Source organism: Pleurodeles waltl, chromosome 3_1, assembly GCF_031143425.1.
Source record: "Pleurodeles waltl isolate 20211129_DDA chromosome 3_1, aPleWal1.hap1.20221129, whole genome shotgun sequence".
NCBI lineage: Eukaryota > Metazoa > Chordata > Amphibia > Caudata > Salamandridae > Pleurodeles > Pleurodeles waltl.
The window spans coordinates 258,281,902-258,299,123 of record NC_090440.1 but is presented as its reverse complement, the minus strand read 5'-3'; the positions used below and the strand labels follow the sequence as shown (position 1 = coordinate 258,299,123).

General features: G+C 42.4%; 1 protein-coding gene across 1 annotated transcript in view; it reads left to right on the top strand.

Annotated features, from left to right (window-relative positions):
• The first annotated feature begins 1,072 nt into the window (after positions 1-1,072).
• The window catches only part of LOC138284012 (uncharacterized), a 367,741-nt gene continuing 351,591 nt past the window's right edge, over positions 1,073-17,222 (top strand). Inside the window, exon 1 of the mRNA XM_069222348.1 lies at positions 1,073-1,232. The gene's annotated coding sequence lies outside the window, so the exon portion shown is untranslated. The remainder of the gene's footprint in view (positions 1,233-17,222) is intronic.

Below are 17,222 nucleotides of genomic sequence, written 5' to 3'. Positions count from 1 at the left end.
AGTAGGGATGATGGAAGAGAAGCAGGGATGATGGATGAGAAGTAGGTATGATGGATGAGAAGTAGAGATTAAGAATGAGAAGCAGGGATGAGAAGTAAGGAAGAGGAGTGAGGAATGAGGATGTCCTAAAATGGATGCTGTACAAGTAGGTGGAGGTCATGTATGGAAGTACATTTAGAAGGACAGAGTAAAAAGACTGTGTCGAAGCGGAAAACGATGACTTGTAAGGGTTACAAATCGAGGATTTCAGAAAGATGTGGGGAGAAAAAGGGTGCAAATGTGTAACAGGATGAATTCCTACAGACAAGAGTGAATGGAAAAACAGGGCTGTTAGAGACACTTCAAAGACCACTACACATTGCACAGGACCGTTTATTAGACACCCTTCTATTTTTAGACTTACATTTTTAATTTTAAATAGTTACAACAAAATAATTGTTTTCACTAATTTGTTTCTAACTGGTGATAAACATTGACAAAGCAAATCTTTCTTGTTATGCCTGTTGTGCCATAAGTCAGGACTCCGCTTGCAACAACTGAAAATTCACAGGGAACCCTACCCACAAAATACTGGTCAGAGACATCACAGGGAACCCTCATTCCCAAAATACTGGCGAGGTACAAGTTAAGTGAAGCACATGATTTTAGTTCAGAGGTTGTTATCCACGCCCTTAATAACTAAGGCCACACCTCTTCAAAGGGATTCTTTAGTGTCAGTTCATTAACGACGCCCCTTTTAGAAAGCCCCTACTTTTTCCATCTCACGTACTGATTAATGGTAATTTTCGGGTGACGACTGCCCATACTACACCTCAAGCCCATGTCTTTTTTGGTAATGCGCTCAATCATCAGCTGCACCAACTCTGTAGTAAAGCAACGCTGCTAAACTGTCCGCCCTGTCTTTTTTGTTTATACCATACGCAACGGTCTCTCGAAATTGGCAGGTTGACTTGGCTTATTTACCCTCTCACCGATGGCGGCTGTAGCGCACAGCGGCTGTGACTAACTTCCTTATCACGTGATTTTAGGTCGTTGCTAATGGACCTTCTTCTAATAGGACTTCTCGCCTTACAGGTGACGCGCAGCAGCTAAGCCGTAACAGCAGGTCACGCGAGGCTGTGCGGTTGCTAAGGATCACTTCTCTAATGTAGGCTTGTCACTACAGTTCACCTATTGAAGTTGGCAAAGCGAAGGATATCGGGCTTTAAAGATCATCTGTGGACAGGTCGGAGGTAAGGCCCAAGTTTGCCAGTATGTCTTCTTTCACGAGAACTGGCATGTACGTGGGTAGCAGCTTCTGGTGTGGGCAGCCTTTAGAGGCAGCAGCTGCATTTTGAACATCCATAACCGAGTGGTTTTTATTATCGTGGGTATCATCCAGTGGAAGTGGTTTAGTCCGTGGTCTTCCTCTACCTATACTATATTTAACTGCCTTGTAGTAGATTGTACAGGGGACATTTTTTATAGCCACTAATATTTCAGGTTGTTTATAAGTGGCATTTCTAAGATTTAAATTTGTGTATGAGTGACATGCTACTGCCAATTGGACGTTGGGTGAAACTTTTATATACGTAAATGAAAGCAATGACTACAATTTGAGTGCGTGTGTGTTTTCTACTATTGCATCTCGGCATATCACACAAAAATGAGCATACACCTAAACAAGCCAGAGATGTCGGCATTGACAATGCTTTTTAATAGTAGCAGCTAAATCAATGCTTTAAATGGGCAGGTACTGTCCGGTACCGAGTACCTGCAGTTCTTCAGAGTACTTGGACTTATAGGCACCGTTGCAGTACGTTCAATGGGAGAGTACCTGCATTTCTCAGGAGCAAACAGGTACTCTAAAAAGTGAATTCCTGCACGTGTCTATTTCCATTTAAAGCACTGAGCTACATTAGTAATAACAATGATTTTGTTGTGAATAATTAGATTTGGAATGTTTCAATTCTGAAAATATGCGACTGTAAATTAAACATGACAAAGATCTTTGGGAAAGGTAGTGGTCTTCGGTGATTCTAAACTTATCATTCCTAACATGTTTCTGAAATATTCTAGCTGCATATCTTACACACTATCTCCTTCCTGTTCTTCAGTTTCTTTTCACTCTGTTCTTCTGCATGTACTTTCTTTTGTGGGCCCTTCACTACAAATCTACCCAATATCATCCATCTAAATTCACTATTAGAAGCTCTCACTGCCTTCAGCCTCAATTCACCAGCTCTCAATTGTGCGCAGTCTTTATACCCACCTATAAGTTGACCCAGACACCTATATGTGTTTCAGTTCAGAGTATGCACCAATCAAGAGGCATGTGTTGCATGGGAAAAAGCTAGAAAAACATAGCTTTAAAAAAAAACATATATTCTTAGGTAATGCAAGGTGGAATAAAACCTGAAATGCAAACGTGCACTGCATTGTTGAGTTGGTTTACCTTAAGGTTTTACCATTGCTTTGAGTACTCTGCTGAGAGGTCAAGAACTGAATAAGTATGTAATCGGAACTGATGTATGGTCACTGACAGGCACCATAAAAAAACTCACTGCTTTCAGTCTCCGTTTCAGAGTTTTCAATGATTCCACATCAAAACACCCACCCATAACCTGCAACATAGCTTTTTAGTGCAGTGATGAGGACACCAGCACTGAAATGCATTTACTAACCTGTGATGCGTGGCACTCAGAAAGTGCAGCTAAGTACTGCAAGTTGAGCTGCCCGGAGAATGGACCGCTGAGCAGTATGGACTGCTCGGCAGTATGGGTTGATAGATGCCTTGAGGTCACAACTCCCTGATATTGACAATTCCTTCTTCTCTGCAGCTCACAAAGTGTATGGTGAGATACTTGCTTCTCCCCAGGGCCACAGATATGTCTATAGGTCACACCACTTTCGGATCACACCCCAGTGAAAATGACTTTGCCCACACATATGAATCCCTGCCTGACAAGCGATGAAGGCTTAAAGGTGGCCTGTTGAGAGACAGTGTCACACATAAAGGAGACTAAAAAGCTACCTGAAAGAAAATGATCAAGGAGAGGTGAGCATTGAGAGTTTTCTTTAAAGGTCATCTTACAGTGGACTCTTCCCAAATCAACACACATATATTAGATATCTGTCCTTTCAGGCACAATTTAAGGAGTTGGTGGGAATACACAAGAAAACTAACTCCTGAAAGATCTGGATGAAAACCACTGTATTAAGAGCACAGCTAATAGTACCTCATTTAGATGAAGAAGAATACGCCATGCCTAGACTTAAACAGAAGTAATATGACGGAGGTGACAAGGCAGGTAAACTGTTTCGTTGTACACTGTGGGCTAAAGTTATAAACTATAGGATTACAAGAGTGAAGTGACATCGAGATAGCAAATAACTTTACCTACTTTAACATCGAACTGTATAGAGAGGAAGAACCCTCCCACCTAGAGGCATACATTGAAGGCCACAACCTACCCACCATATTATAACACCTAGACCTTCTATAGCTCCCAGTTTTGGTGCAAGCAGTAATCCAAAGCTTTGCAGATGCGAAAGCTGGCTAACCACCGGGTCCAGATTGAAATATGCCTAGATTTTATAATACCAATTCTGCTGACATCTGCCCTTTTTTCTAAGGAGGCAGTTCAACTGACCTGAAACAAGGTTGGTGGCTTTCGCCGTGATAGAAGTAATGTCGTACCTAAATTTGAAAAAGAGCATCCATTCATAGAACTCACAGACAGGCAATCTTGTCTCTGACACTTCATGCTGCACTTCATGCTAAGAAAGTGTTCAACTAAGTTGACTGGCAGTTCCTCTTTCAAATATTATTGTAGTCTTTTTAGTATTGGACCAAGATTTCAAAAATGGATCCTTGCTGGATACAGGGATCTGTTAGCCCAGGTCAGACTCCATGGACATTTCTCATTCTGAATTAGAAGAAGCCCAGGCGGGGGGTCCCCTTTCTCGCCTCCTACCCTACTGTTTGCTGTAGAGTCTTTTTCTAACAGAATATATAGAAATGAGAAGGTCAACGCTATTCAAAGGGCATTTTGGTGGACATTGTTAATCAAAGCATCAGTTTTTCTCCATTCAGGCAGTAGAAGGCAAATGAAAGAGGTCCATCCAGTACAGAATGTTGCACAGAAAGGCCTTTTATCAGTTTTTTTGGCTTGCTCCAACTGGAAATGTGTTTGAGTGTTGTCAGCTTACATTTGATGGTCCCCCTGATGCAACCAGGAGTTGTGCTAGAATGTAAACATAGACATTCAAGAGCGGGAGTGAAAAGGAGGACCTCTGTTGTACTCCACGTCATAGCATTTCATGTGGTCAGAATTTTGTGGACCCAGTGTGAACAAGTTGACATTTCAGGGAATGGTTGTAACGCATTCAATGTAGACCCATCCATTCTAGCTCTGTCTTTAATGATGACCGGATGATCAGAGAAAATAGTTTGTTTCAATATCTACGTCACAGAAGTACTCCTTTTTATAGCAAAAATAGTAGAATACACAATAAAATATGTTGATATGCTGGTTAAAGGTGGAAAGGTAGAGATCATTTGATCAAGTGATGAAAGGGACATGGTTGACACAAGCGAGAACACAGCATACAAGAAAAAAGAACAAAAGCATTTGAAGTGTGTGTGTTTTATTAGTATGACAGTCCATAGTAATTCACCAAACATAGGAGTGTTGGGGATTGAGACTGAAATACAGGTTGTATGAAAGAAAGGATTATTTGGCTAGGTGATGACATCGCTTTTTGACTGGAATTATACATTTGGCTGCTGATCTGCTATAAGAGGAGAGTTGTGAGCGAAAGGCTGTGTTAAAGGTTTGCGCTCATTGTGATGAGTAAAAAAAAGTGATGTGTTGCAATGTTAATAGATTCAGTGGCAGCAATATGGCGTCCTAGGACAGGCAAAACGAAGAAAATGTGGATTTAGATGTGTTCAGTACTTCTCCAGGTGGGTATTAGGACATTTCTATAAGTCTGGTATGTGTATTCATAGATAGCAAAGAGGCACAGTGCAAGGAGAATAGCATGGCATGTGTATGTAAAGACGGAGAGTTATTTGTTGGTTGGGTGATTCCATCAGCTCCACTTGTGCATTGTTTTGGGTTCAAACTTTCAAGTAGTGGTTCAGCAGGCAGTACTGAAACATAAGAGAAATGCTTGAGGTCAGAGGGGGAGTGCAGAGAGAAGTCAATGAATTAAGGATGTTTCAGGGGCATTTATAGGCGGGAAATGGTTTGCAGTTTGGATGGGTATTCATAAGGGTGGCCATCTTATAATATCAAATAAAAGGTGTACACCACTGAAACTGAGGAATGTTGTTTCATAGGCATTAGAAATACTGAGGTTATGATGCTATAAAGCCAGCAATTCCAGCTTTAGCAACTGTTGCCTGAGGTGTGTACCAGAAAGAGCACAGGAGACATACACTATCAAATTGCACAACTCATGTAAAGTGTTGTATTCCCATTGCTTAGCGTTAATAATTTCATATAATTAATGGGTAGGAGAAATACAGGTTTTCAGTATTACACCTAGCTGGCATCTCTAAGCCACCACACCCTTCTTTACACAGATTCACTTCATAAATTTCAGTAGACGGGGTGTACCAATCCAGAAATATGGCATTTGATATGGTGCCTGCATTGATCGTTTTTCAGCAGAATATGTCTGTGGTTATCAAAAGGGTAGGAGGAGTTTGCAGATATCAGGCTGGCATTTTATTGAATTTAAGTGATCGACAACAGTGTGAAGAGAGGTTGAAGCGCTGAATAAGAAACTTCACGTTGGAGTGCAGTATGTGCACAAGATGGAATGATCGGGTCTTGTGATGCATAGGCAGGGTGTGTAGCCAACGAACCTGAAAAAATTCATTGTAAAAAAGCCAGTACTTGAATATACTTGTTGTAATTCAAGGTTGACTGATCTCAATGCCAAGTTTATTCAGAATTTTGCAGACAAAAGTCTGGTGTCTTTAAGGAAAGAGGCTTCAGCTTTGGCAAGGCTTGTGCTTGGTGCACACATGTTAGATGCCAGTGCTTATGTTCTGGAGGTTGCGTTAACACATATGAATGTAGGAAAGGAGGTGGTAGTTGCTTTTGGTTGGAGAGAGTTGAAGGAGGCACTGGCCTGTGCATATTCCCTATTTAAGTTCCAAAAAATGTTGTTTGGTGGGGGGAGGCAGATTGAAATTAAATTTACACCCAAAGAATTCAATAATGGGTTGGTATGCTTTTGGACCATGCTGTTGCAGAATATTCAGGGATATAGATGTATATTTGGAGTGGGGGGAATGGCCCGGGAAAATATCTTTTGATAAGGTTTGCTTATAAAAGAGATCTGACCAAAGGGAATTCTATAAACAAGAGTGATTGGGTTCCGAAATTCAAGGGATGAGCTTAGGGTATATGGTAGTTTAGGTGCGGAGTTGAGAAGATAACAATACCAACAGTAAAGCGGGAGAGGTTAGCAGTGATAACATACAATACAATGGATATACGGACTGATGAGCACCAAACAGAAGGTGAGAACTTGCTACTGTCGACTCAGTTTTGATATCATGATAGACTACTGTTGACTTAGACTAAATTGTGAGAATAGCATAGTTGCACAGCATGTGAGGAGTTCTGAGATACCCCTATGACATGTCACACTAGAGATGTTTAGCCTGAGCCGAGGTCATACACTGATACAAGGTAGTGTTATTTTCCCATTATTTGACATGGGCGAGTGCGGCAAACAATCAATTATAAGGTTCAGGGTGGAAATGTTTCAACAGTAGAGGTTCCGAAGAACCGTTTTCACTGGTTATGGAGTACAATTTCGAGACTGAATCATATCTGGTTAGTAACTGATGCAAGACGTAAAAATGAAATTGTAGCAGTGAGCTGGGCGTAGTGACTTAGGGCCAGATGTAGCAAAGGTTTTTACCTATTCTGTGTCTATGGGAAAAACTGTTCGTACTTATGGCCCTTAGTCACTAGTATGTCTCGACAAATCCGTCAAGAGACTACAACACAACCTTTCCTGCCTTGCAGAATCACAAGCCTGTTCTGAAAAGTCTACATATTTCCCTTTAGTCCAGTCTACCACTTTAATGGTATATTTATTTCCCAAAAGTACGTGGATGTGAAATTCAACTGATGTCTACCTCTAATAGCATGGTGAAGCAGCCGAGAAGTCAGTGCAAAGCTCTCTATAAATGTGTTAATTACCCTGCAAGTTAAAAAAATAAAATAGAGGGGTGGTTCATTTAATGGTGGTGGGGGTGAGGCAGCCCATAAATACCAATGATTAATAAAGAGTTACACACATCAGCAGTTCATACAAAGTTACTTTTTCTACAAAGTATTCTTCAAGCTCTGTATTCACGTTTATTTTGTGACAACGTGGCAACCAATGGTTACATTTAACATGCAGTGATGGAGAATATCATGTAATCTACTCAGACAATAGGGGCGAAAGATGCACACCGCACCCCTCAGTTACTGGTAATCGTGCCTTGCTTGCTTGCACGTAAGTTTTTTTTTTAAAAGAATAATCATTCAATGATGAGCATGGCATGTACAAGTGCGGTCCCCATCATAGTTTGGTCAGGTGAGACACGAGTTGAAGGCAGCACCTTCACTTGTGAATTTTAGGATATTTTACATTTATGGCAAAGTCACAATTAACGTCAGCCATAACTTCCTTTCAACTTCAGTTTTTCAGAAAATATATATTGTTTACATACCTATATATATGCTTTAGTTACATACATACATTTATGTTTTCTAGCTGCAGAGGGGCTTTGGTCTGCATGGCAGAAACTTTTTACCCCAGTAGGTTCTTATCCGTTGTTTTTGTCATGGATCTGTTGAATACAGTTGTAAAAAGTAAGCAGGACAGCAGAAGAGTGAGAGGAATGAGGCAGTAGGATGCTTTATGAGAAGATGAATCCAAGGGCACAGTCACAGACCCTAAGAGGTGCAGAACTAGTGACATGAGAATACAAGAACGTGGTCTGCCAAGTTTTTATCTTTAATAATGTTATATTTACCATGACCGAAGAACAGAACATTCACCTATGCCTTATTTGATGCCATCTCAGATAGACAATAAGATGCAATATGCTCTGTCCTGGGAAACATGAACATCTGACCAGACCTTGCCCAAACAATATCTCTCATGGCAACCTGCAGGCCGAGACCTTCTCCCCACTTGTGATGCGCCAATACACACCTTGGATCAAATTTTTGCGGCATTATGACCGGTCACCATCAGCCAATTTTCCAATAATCTGGAGTGGCGATCACTTCTTTGCCGTCCATATAAATCTCCTGGCGAGACCTACCAACATAGGAACAGTGGCAAACAGTGGAAAACGAAACTACTTTTAGCCACTGAAAGAAGCTCGTCCTGTCCATAAAAAGTGATTAGTTCTACAACTGGCTCATGAAAAGCCTCCATATATCAGTATGTAAATAGTATACTCATCCTTTAAGTAGAGTAAAGAAAAGAGCCATTGAATGGGCAAAAATGTTTTAAAACATCTAAACACCGAACTGGGGTTGCTTCACAATGACAATTGAGGAAGTAGAAAAATGACATTGCTAAAGTGTCCACAACAGGATAGAGAAATCATCAGGAATGTAAAAATACTTCATTACCCTGTATGGATTTCCAATGCAAAATGCATATCAAAGAAAAAACGTAGGATGCTGTCGGAATTCCATAATTCAGAATGCATGACCATCAAAATAGTATCTACATGCCTTCAGCAACTCCATTGCTTGTGACCAAAACTGGTCATAAGCTACCTAATTAACCAAGCAACTTACAAAGAACATGATGTAAAAAAAGAAATGCCAAAGAAAGTCAACAGTCTCTGGACTCCTTTAAACAGTGCTTTGCAAGTGATTTCAGTGAACTGGTCACAAGGAACATCCAGCACTCAATCTGTCCCTTCTTGAACTTTCAAGCTATCAGCAGACAGGGCAGCAAGGAACATCCTCACCTATTTAGGCTCTGGAGACCTCCCTTCAGAACTTGAGACTACCTCCATCAAACAAATATCTCCATTAATAATAATGAAAAGAATCTGACCCATCTGATCTAGCCACCTAGCCCCAGGTTCTGGGAAAACAAATGAGATAGCTCTTTTCTGCTACTTAATAGAATAGAACAGTTTACTAAATGAAGAAGCAAGTGACAAGAATAAGCTAGTGGGTGGTGCAACCAAGTGTATGGAGTGAGAAGTTAGATGTTAGGGGTATGCTGATAGGTGCGATAGAGGACAGAGAGCGTGAATGATTGGCTATGTGAGAGAGAGTGAACATGAGCGAGATGACATCGAGTGTTAGTGGGGAGGAGAGATTTGGGGGTTAAAGAGGGTAAGAGAGAAAGGGGATGTGGTGAGCATAGAGGTGGGAAGGGAGATCTAATGTAAGATTGAAGGGGTCAGTTAGATGAACGGGCAGAGGGAAGGCATCGAAAACAAGAGAAAGGGTCTGTGATTCACATTCTTTGAAAGTTTGCTGAACAAACGAAGGCAACACATTTGAGTGCAGTCTTGTTTCTTGTGGTCTTTGAACAAACACGTCAGAGGTGTAGTTTTTCAGTTGGCTCATTAAAGGTCTCAGTATCCTGATATACAACAATACACCCACCTGCTACAAGTACGGAAAATAATATATGTACAGTCAACAAAAGCCTAAAAAAGAACTAGGTGCTACAAAAGTACACTGGAGAAATCAAACATAGACATTGATAAAGTACTCCTCCACTGTTGTAGGTTTTTATGATAATGTATTTCTTTAATAGCGTTTGAATGGAATGACATGGCGCATATCTAAAGCATCATAAGCGCATTTCCTAGTATCGTGTGTATGTAAGCTGCAAACATAGTACGATAACATCTGTAGGTACAAATAAGATGATACAAAGATAATCCCAGTAATCGCAGATGCAAAATAGCCTTCAGGTACCCATACTCAAGGAATATCAACCTACACGTCTCCACTGAATTATCTGTAGCATCACTTCAGATTATAATTTTAACCTATAAAACAGTGTCGAACTAGAACAATGAACCCTAATATCACCCCGCCTATTCTGTTGCTCCACTGTTCTAAATTGGCAGTTCCAGCTGGCTTTCCAATATATCTGTCACAACTGAGGGAGATAGTGTTTTTTTTAGTTTAGACTCTTTTCCACAGCTCAGAAATATATTACATTTTTGTGGGATTTGTTTCAGAACTTTAGACTGTAGTTGCTCTTACTTTCTAATGAAAGGTGTGACCAGTTCATAACGACTAAGATCAACACACCTTAATAAAAACATATCATGTCTTCGTCTTTCTTATCCACCTCAACACTTTCCGAACCAGCGCTCCCAAAGATGTTCCTGGGCACTATATTTTATGTTATCAGTGCTTTTATTGCGCACGTTCTGCCATTAGTATGGCATCAGCGCTAGCAGTGCCTAAGCACACGAGTCTCACTGAGCAGTCCTGCAATGTCCTGTGATGGTCTTTGCTTTGTATTGTTTTCTGGGCCGTCTCTGGTTCGGTGCCAGTGTCATGTTCAGTGAGCTGTGGTTGTGCAAATGTTGATGTAAGAAATGTCTTCCAAAGGACATCACCAGTTGCTTGCTCATTTCATTGCTCCATGACATATCCTTGTCCACAGATGAAAGATAGCCTAGACCTGGCTGTTTGGCATCGTTCAGGTACGATGGTGTATGTTAGGTTTTATTGTCGGATGTGCTCTGTTGGGTGTTTCTGTGTGATATATCTATCTTTGTGAACAATGCTGGTGGGAGCAACATAGCAGACATTGTGGTTTTGCGTGTTTGTGTATTTCAATTTATTTATGTCATGCAAACCAAACTAGGACAATTTAGCTCTGTGTTTGTTTACACAGTATAAAGTCTATAACCCTGGTACGCCATGCCCAGTGATCTAGATAGTGTCTTTAGAAGGACCTATGCTAAAATTGTTTACTTCACATACTGTTGCTTCAATCCACTACTTGTACAAAAGCCTCATGAAAAACGGATTGATTTTGTTTGTAGGCTGCTAAGGTTTTGGTTGGGTTTTTGTGCTCAGGCTTGTAGAATGAAAAAAATTGGCAAACATAGGCCAGACTGTCTACTGAGGGTATAAACATGCTTGGATGCAACTTAATCCTTTGAGGCATCCACCCACATCCTGACCCACTTTTTTATGTTTGGGACATTTCATGCTTGAGCATTCATAGCCATTTCCACAAGATGTATCCAGTCAAAATTAGTGTCCTTGTTTCCCAAAACTTGAGGATTCTAAAATTATCCAGAGTTTGTGGAGTCACATGCAGAGAAACCAGAAAATTGCCAAAACTTGGAAGTGCCGTGCAAGAAAGTGTATGTTTTTTTTTCTTAAGCATGGCATCAATAACCAGCATTTGCAATGCAACGGGTCTCGCATTATGTCAAGTTAGAGCTATTAGCGTTGTAAACCCCTTATCGGTCTTTTCTTGTCACATTAAATAAAAAAAAAAACAAGCACGATCGCGCTGTGTAAAACACAGCGCAATCGTGCTGCGAAATAAAGACAAAAAGTAGTCCAGAAACCATACAGAAAACATGGAGCCTCGTATGTTTCCAGTAGTTTACCGGTGCTCTTGAGGAGGGCTAAACACCGGAAAAGGCAAGACGTATGCATGCCTTTCACGAATGAAAAGAAGTGGATTTTAAAAGGCAAGCCCACGAACCAATGAAAGTGATTGACATAACATGGGCATAGTTAAAATCCCCCTAAAGAGAGATTAGAAGAGGAACAGAGCGCTTTGCGCTTGCCCCTAAAAATGCCCCAGCTTTCAGGGACAGGCAGAGTTGTAAAATCATTTTTTTTAATGTTTGGTGCAATTTTCTAGGTGGTATTTGATTTTTCCTAGTTTTGTTGTTTCCCTTATTTTAAGCACATAAGAGAAAAGGTGTTGACCCTGTGGGCAAACCCAGATAGCTATACATTTCTGAAAAGTAGACAAGATCCTGAATTCAGGAAGCGATCTTTTGTGGAACGTTTGTGCTTTTCTCAAATGAACTATTCATTGAAATCAAAACCTAATGAAATCAGTTGGAAAAATAGAAATGAGTGACGACATTTTCATATGTATTTTTTGTGTATTGAAGGTCGATTGCCAAAAATGTCATCAGACCCTTCTGATTGTGCTACTATACAGTGTCTATTGATTGTCCAAATGCACACAATACTCAGTCAGCAACTAACATAACTACACTACTTTAGCTTTTAATAATTATTTCTTTGTGGCTTGACTATGCATCCGTTTTTTTGGTAAAATCTACTGAATTAAAGATAGCTGTGAAGGAAGCCTAGGTGTTTTTGAAGTATGGCCTAGGGCATGGAATTAGTGTTGTTTTGTACAGCCCTGAATTAGCATTTACCTATAATGTCATGTGATTCATACAACATTTTGCAAAATGTGTTCTTTTTTGCAAGTGGCTTACAATTCTAAGCCAAAAATGGGGAGTAATGAGATAATATTATTTTATTCCTCCTGATAAAAAAGGGTACACCACTTGTGTTGTTGGGTGAGTCACCCACAACATGAAATGCCCCAAAAAATACCAGGGAAACTAGATTCTGCCATTAAAATAATTGACCTATTCTGGTGCTGTTTGTAGCTGCAGTATTAGGGCCTGGGATCTGCCAGCAGCTTGGCAAACCTACCAACGTAGACATTTCTGAGAAGAAGACACCAAGGGGAGTCCAGGGTGGTATATATTGGGTGGATCCCACTTTTTCTTACCAAGCCTGAATATTGCAGCCATTTATTATGGCAAGTGGAAGGAAATTGTTTTTTTTGGGCACAGTTTTATAGATTCGATATATGGCCCATCCATTCTGCCTCCCCTAGGGGTATACATACAGTCTGAGGCCAAGGACTGGGGACAGATGCCCAAGTGGACCAGCCCATTCATTTTCTCACTTTCTTTCATTGGACTTTGTCCAATCTGATGGACGTTGAGCCTCCCTAGTGAGAAGATTGGGTGTGTGGGATTTGCCCATTGTGGTACTACACTGCATCTACACCCCCAGGCACCAGTTGGCCTTTCTGCCCCCAGCGAAGGCAGAATGTTGGGGGGGGGGGAGTATCCCCCTCTCTGCCGGCCCATTTGTTAAACTAAAATCCAGCCTATCAAAAATTATTCTCTCTTGCTATAGAAATGAAGTTACTTTAATCCCCTGGGGATTAGGGGCAGAAAGACTGTTGGGGCTTTATGGGTGGGGTGTAGCATAATATCAGGAGTGACTGGCTCCCTTGAGATTCTTTTTTTTTTTTAAATAAAAAAAAATATTTGCCTGGCCCCTATTGGCTTTCTGACTCTGCCTGGAGGGGAAGGGGGCAGCTTGGAGTTGGGGTAAATCCTCCAGTCTCCCCCAGGGAAGGAGCATAAAGACTATTGGGACTTTAAGGTTGGGGGTATAGCCCGGCTTCTTTTCTTTTTTTATGTCTTTATAAATCCCTGAAATCTAGTGGACTTTCTGTCATGAGCCGAATGCCTAGTGAGAAAACTATGACTGCAGGGAGGTTGAGAAGCCCAGTTCTTTTCATTCTTGGTCTGCCAGAGGTAAGGCTCATACCTTCCAATAGCCACAATACCGCTGACAGATGAAAGCGCCTATGAAGGTGATGCCTTCCAGAAGGTGCTCCAGATGGGGGAAAAAGCCTGAAGGAAAAAACCTAGCTTACAGCAACTATCCAGGTAGCAGTAGAAACTGAAAGACAGGAGGCTGGATGCCAAGGAGCAAGAGATTTCATGATCTACAGGAAATGCTAGGAGCTGGAACTAAAAGGCTGCAGAAGCAGACCATCCCAAAGCTTATCAGGAGCGAGGAAACACACCGACAGGGAGCAAGAAGTGTTGCAAAGCAAGGAGAAACAAGTCAGATGGCTTCCATTTGCTAAAAACAGGAAATACTTAACAGAAAGAGAGCTTAATCGTATTAAATTAGGAATCAGCTCACAGCAACTAATGGTAAAGTGGCCATCTTGGACAGGGCAGAAGGTATTCTAGAAATTTTCACTAGAGTATTCTGGGAAAGAGAAGGTAAAGCAGTGTGGAGATGTGGAGAGAGTCTGCCACTGAGGCCCACCCAGGGAGAAGAGTGAGAGAGTGGTAAATCATACTGGTGGGCCGGCTGCAGTGAGTTAGGTCTAACAGTGATCCAGAAGACACCACTACTCGTTTTCATAATTGCATTCTTCAGGTCAGCAGATAGATGTCTCACAACAGTTTGAAGCTTAACTCTAGCAAAACTGAGGTTTTGTTGTTTGGCTGTGAGGCATCTTTTGGGTCCCCAAGTTGGTGGCCACAGGAACTTGGATAGCCTCCTACCCCAACCACCAAGGTTAAGAATTTAGGGATGGATTTTTGATAGAGAATTATCCTTTGATGGCCGTATTAACTCTGTCACTTCAGCCTCTTTTTGATATAATGAAGCTTCTCAGAAAAATCTTCCTATGTAGCCCATTAGACTTATAAAAAACTGTGATTTCGACACTCATTTTGTCAAGAGATGAGTGTTGTAAAATTCTTTTTACAAATATCCAGAAAATATGCCTTAATAAGATTCAGACTTTACAAAATGCTGCAGCCCATCTTATTCTTTGCATTCCCAAACACAAGATGGTGTCCTTACTGACTCATCTCCATTGGCTTCCGGATTATAAGCTATTGACTTCCAGGCTCTCTGTATTGCTTTTAAGGCACTTCACGGCATAGGCCTCAATTACTGCGGACAAAGCTTTCACTGGTACTTTCCACCTAAATCGTTCCATTCTGTTGCGGCCTTCAATCTAGTAGATCCTAAATTTTAAAAATCTTGGGGTGGGAGGAGGTTTGTGTTATACACTTCTAGGCTATGTTACTCCCTCCCCCTTGACCTCTAGAAAGAGACTCAATCGTTAGCATTCAGGAAAGAACTCAAAACTTGGCTTTTTAAACAATAACATTTCTATTTTTTACTTAACTCATGTCTGTGTGCCCGCCCTGTCACTGAGTTTAGTGCCTATACTCCCTAGTGTAGTAGTGCAATTTAGAAACTTTCTTTTTATTTCATTTTCACAGCCATGTGCGGTGGCCCGCTGGCAGCAACCTGGCCCGAAACACTCTCAGGAAGCCACGCGTCCTGCTCACTTGATATGAGCTCAGGAGCAGATATCGGCCGGGATGCAAGTGCAACACTTTCTGGTCTCATCAAGGGGAGGGGAGGGTGAGGGGGGAACAGAAAAACTAACCTTTAGTGATGATGGTGCAGCCCAATGCCAGTTCCTATCTAATGTGTTTTCTACTCTTTTCAGGGAGGACAGTGTAGGAAAGTACCATCTTGCCTGGCATGTTACCCCCATTTTCACTGTATGTATGTTTGTTTTTGCCTATCTGTCACTGGGATCCTGCTAGGCAGGACCCAAGTGCTCATAATGTATGCCCTGTATGTGTTCCCTGTGTGGTGCCTAACTGTATCACTTTAACTGCTAACCAGAACCTCAGTTGTTATGCTCTCTCTCTGCTTTAAATTTGTCACTGCAGGCTAGTGACTAATTTTACCAATTCTCATGGCACACTGGAACACCCTTATAATTCTCTTGTATATGGTACCTAGGTACCCAGGGTATTGGGGTTCCAGGAGATTCCTAGGGGCTGCAGCATTTCTTTTGCCACCCATAGGGAGCTCAGACAATTCTTACACAGGACTGCCACTGCAGCCTGAGTGAAATAACGTCCACGTTATTTCACAGCCATTTTCACTGCACATAAGTAACTTATAAGTCACCTATATGTCTAACCCTCACTTGGTGAAGGTTCGGTGCCAAGTTACTTAGTGTGTGGGCACCCTGGCACTAGCCAAGGTGCTCCCACATTGTTCAGGACAAATTCCCCGGAATTTGTGAGTGTGAGGACACCATTACACGCGTGCACTACATATAGGTCAATACCTATATGTAGCGTCACCATGGTAACTCCGAACATGGCCATGTAACATGTCTAGGATCATGGAATTGTCACCCCATGGGACAATTCCATGCATACCCGGGTATCTAGCACAGAACCCTGGTACTACCAAACTGCTGCTGCCAACCCCTCAGACAGGTTTCGGCCCCCCTGGATCCTGGGCAGCCTGGTCCCAGGAAGGCAGAACAAAGAATTTCCTCTGAGAGAGAGTGTTACACCCTCTCCCTTTGGAAATAGGTGTGAAGGGCTAGGGAGGAGTAGCCTCCCCCAGCCTCTGGAAATGCTTTGATGGGCACAGATGGTGCCCATCTCTGCATAAGCCAGTCTACACTGGTTCAGGGATCCCCCATCCCTGCTCTGGCGCGAAAGTGGACAAAGGAGCCAGCACCTCCCAGGGGAGGTGCCCAGAGCTCCTCCAGTGTGTCCCAGACCTCTGCCATCTTGGATTCAGAGGTGTTGGGGCACAGTGGACAGCTCTGAGTGGCCAGTGCCAGCAGGTGGCGTCAGAGACCCCTCCTGATAGGTGCTTACCTTTCTCTGTAGCCAATCCTCCTCTGAGGGCTATTTAGGGTCTCTCCTGTGGGTGTCTCATCTGCTAGCGACGGCAAGAGCTCACCAGAGTTCCTCTGCACTTCCCTCTTCGACTTCTGCCGAGGATCGACTGCTGACTGCTCCAGGATGCCTGCAAAACCGCAACAAAGTAGCAAGATGACTACAAGCAACATTGTAGCACCTCATCCTGCCGGCTTTCTCGACTGTTTCCTGGTGGTGCATGCTCTGAGGGCTGTCTGCCTTCAGCCTGCACTGGAAGCCAAGAAGAAATCTCCTGTGGGTCGACGGAATCTTCCCCCTGCCAACGCAGGCACCAAACTTATGCATCACCGGTCCTCTGGGTCCCCTCTCATCCTGACGAGCGTGGTCCCTGGAACACAGGAGCAGGGTCCAAGTGTCTCCCACAGTCCAGTGGCCCTTCTGTCCAAATTTGGTGGAGGTAAGTCCTTGCCTCCCCACGCCAGACAGCAAACCTGTGTACTGCGTGATCTGTAGCTGCTCCGGCTTCTGTGCACTTTTCCAAGACTTCCTTTGTGCACAGCCTAGCCTGGGTCCCCAGCACTCCGTCCTGCATTGCCCAACTCGCTGAGTTGGACTCCGACGTCGTGGGACCCTCCTTTGTGACTCTGAGTCGACCGCTGTCCTCAGGTCTTCCAAGTGCCTGTTCCGGTACTTC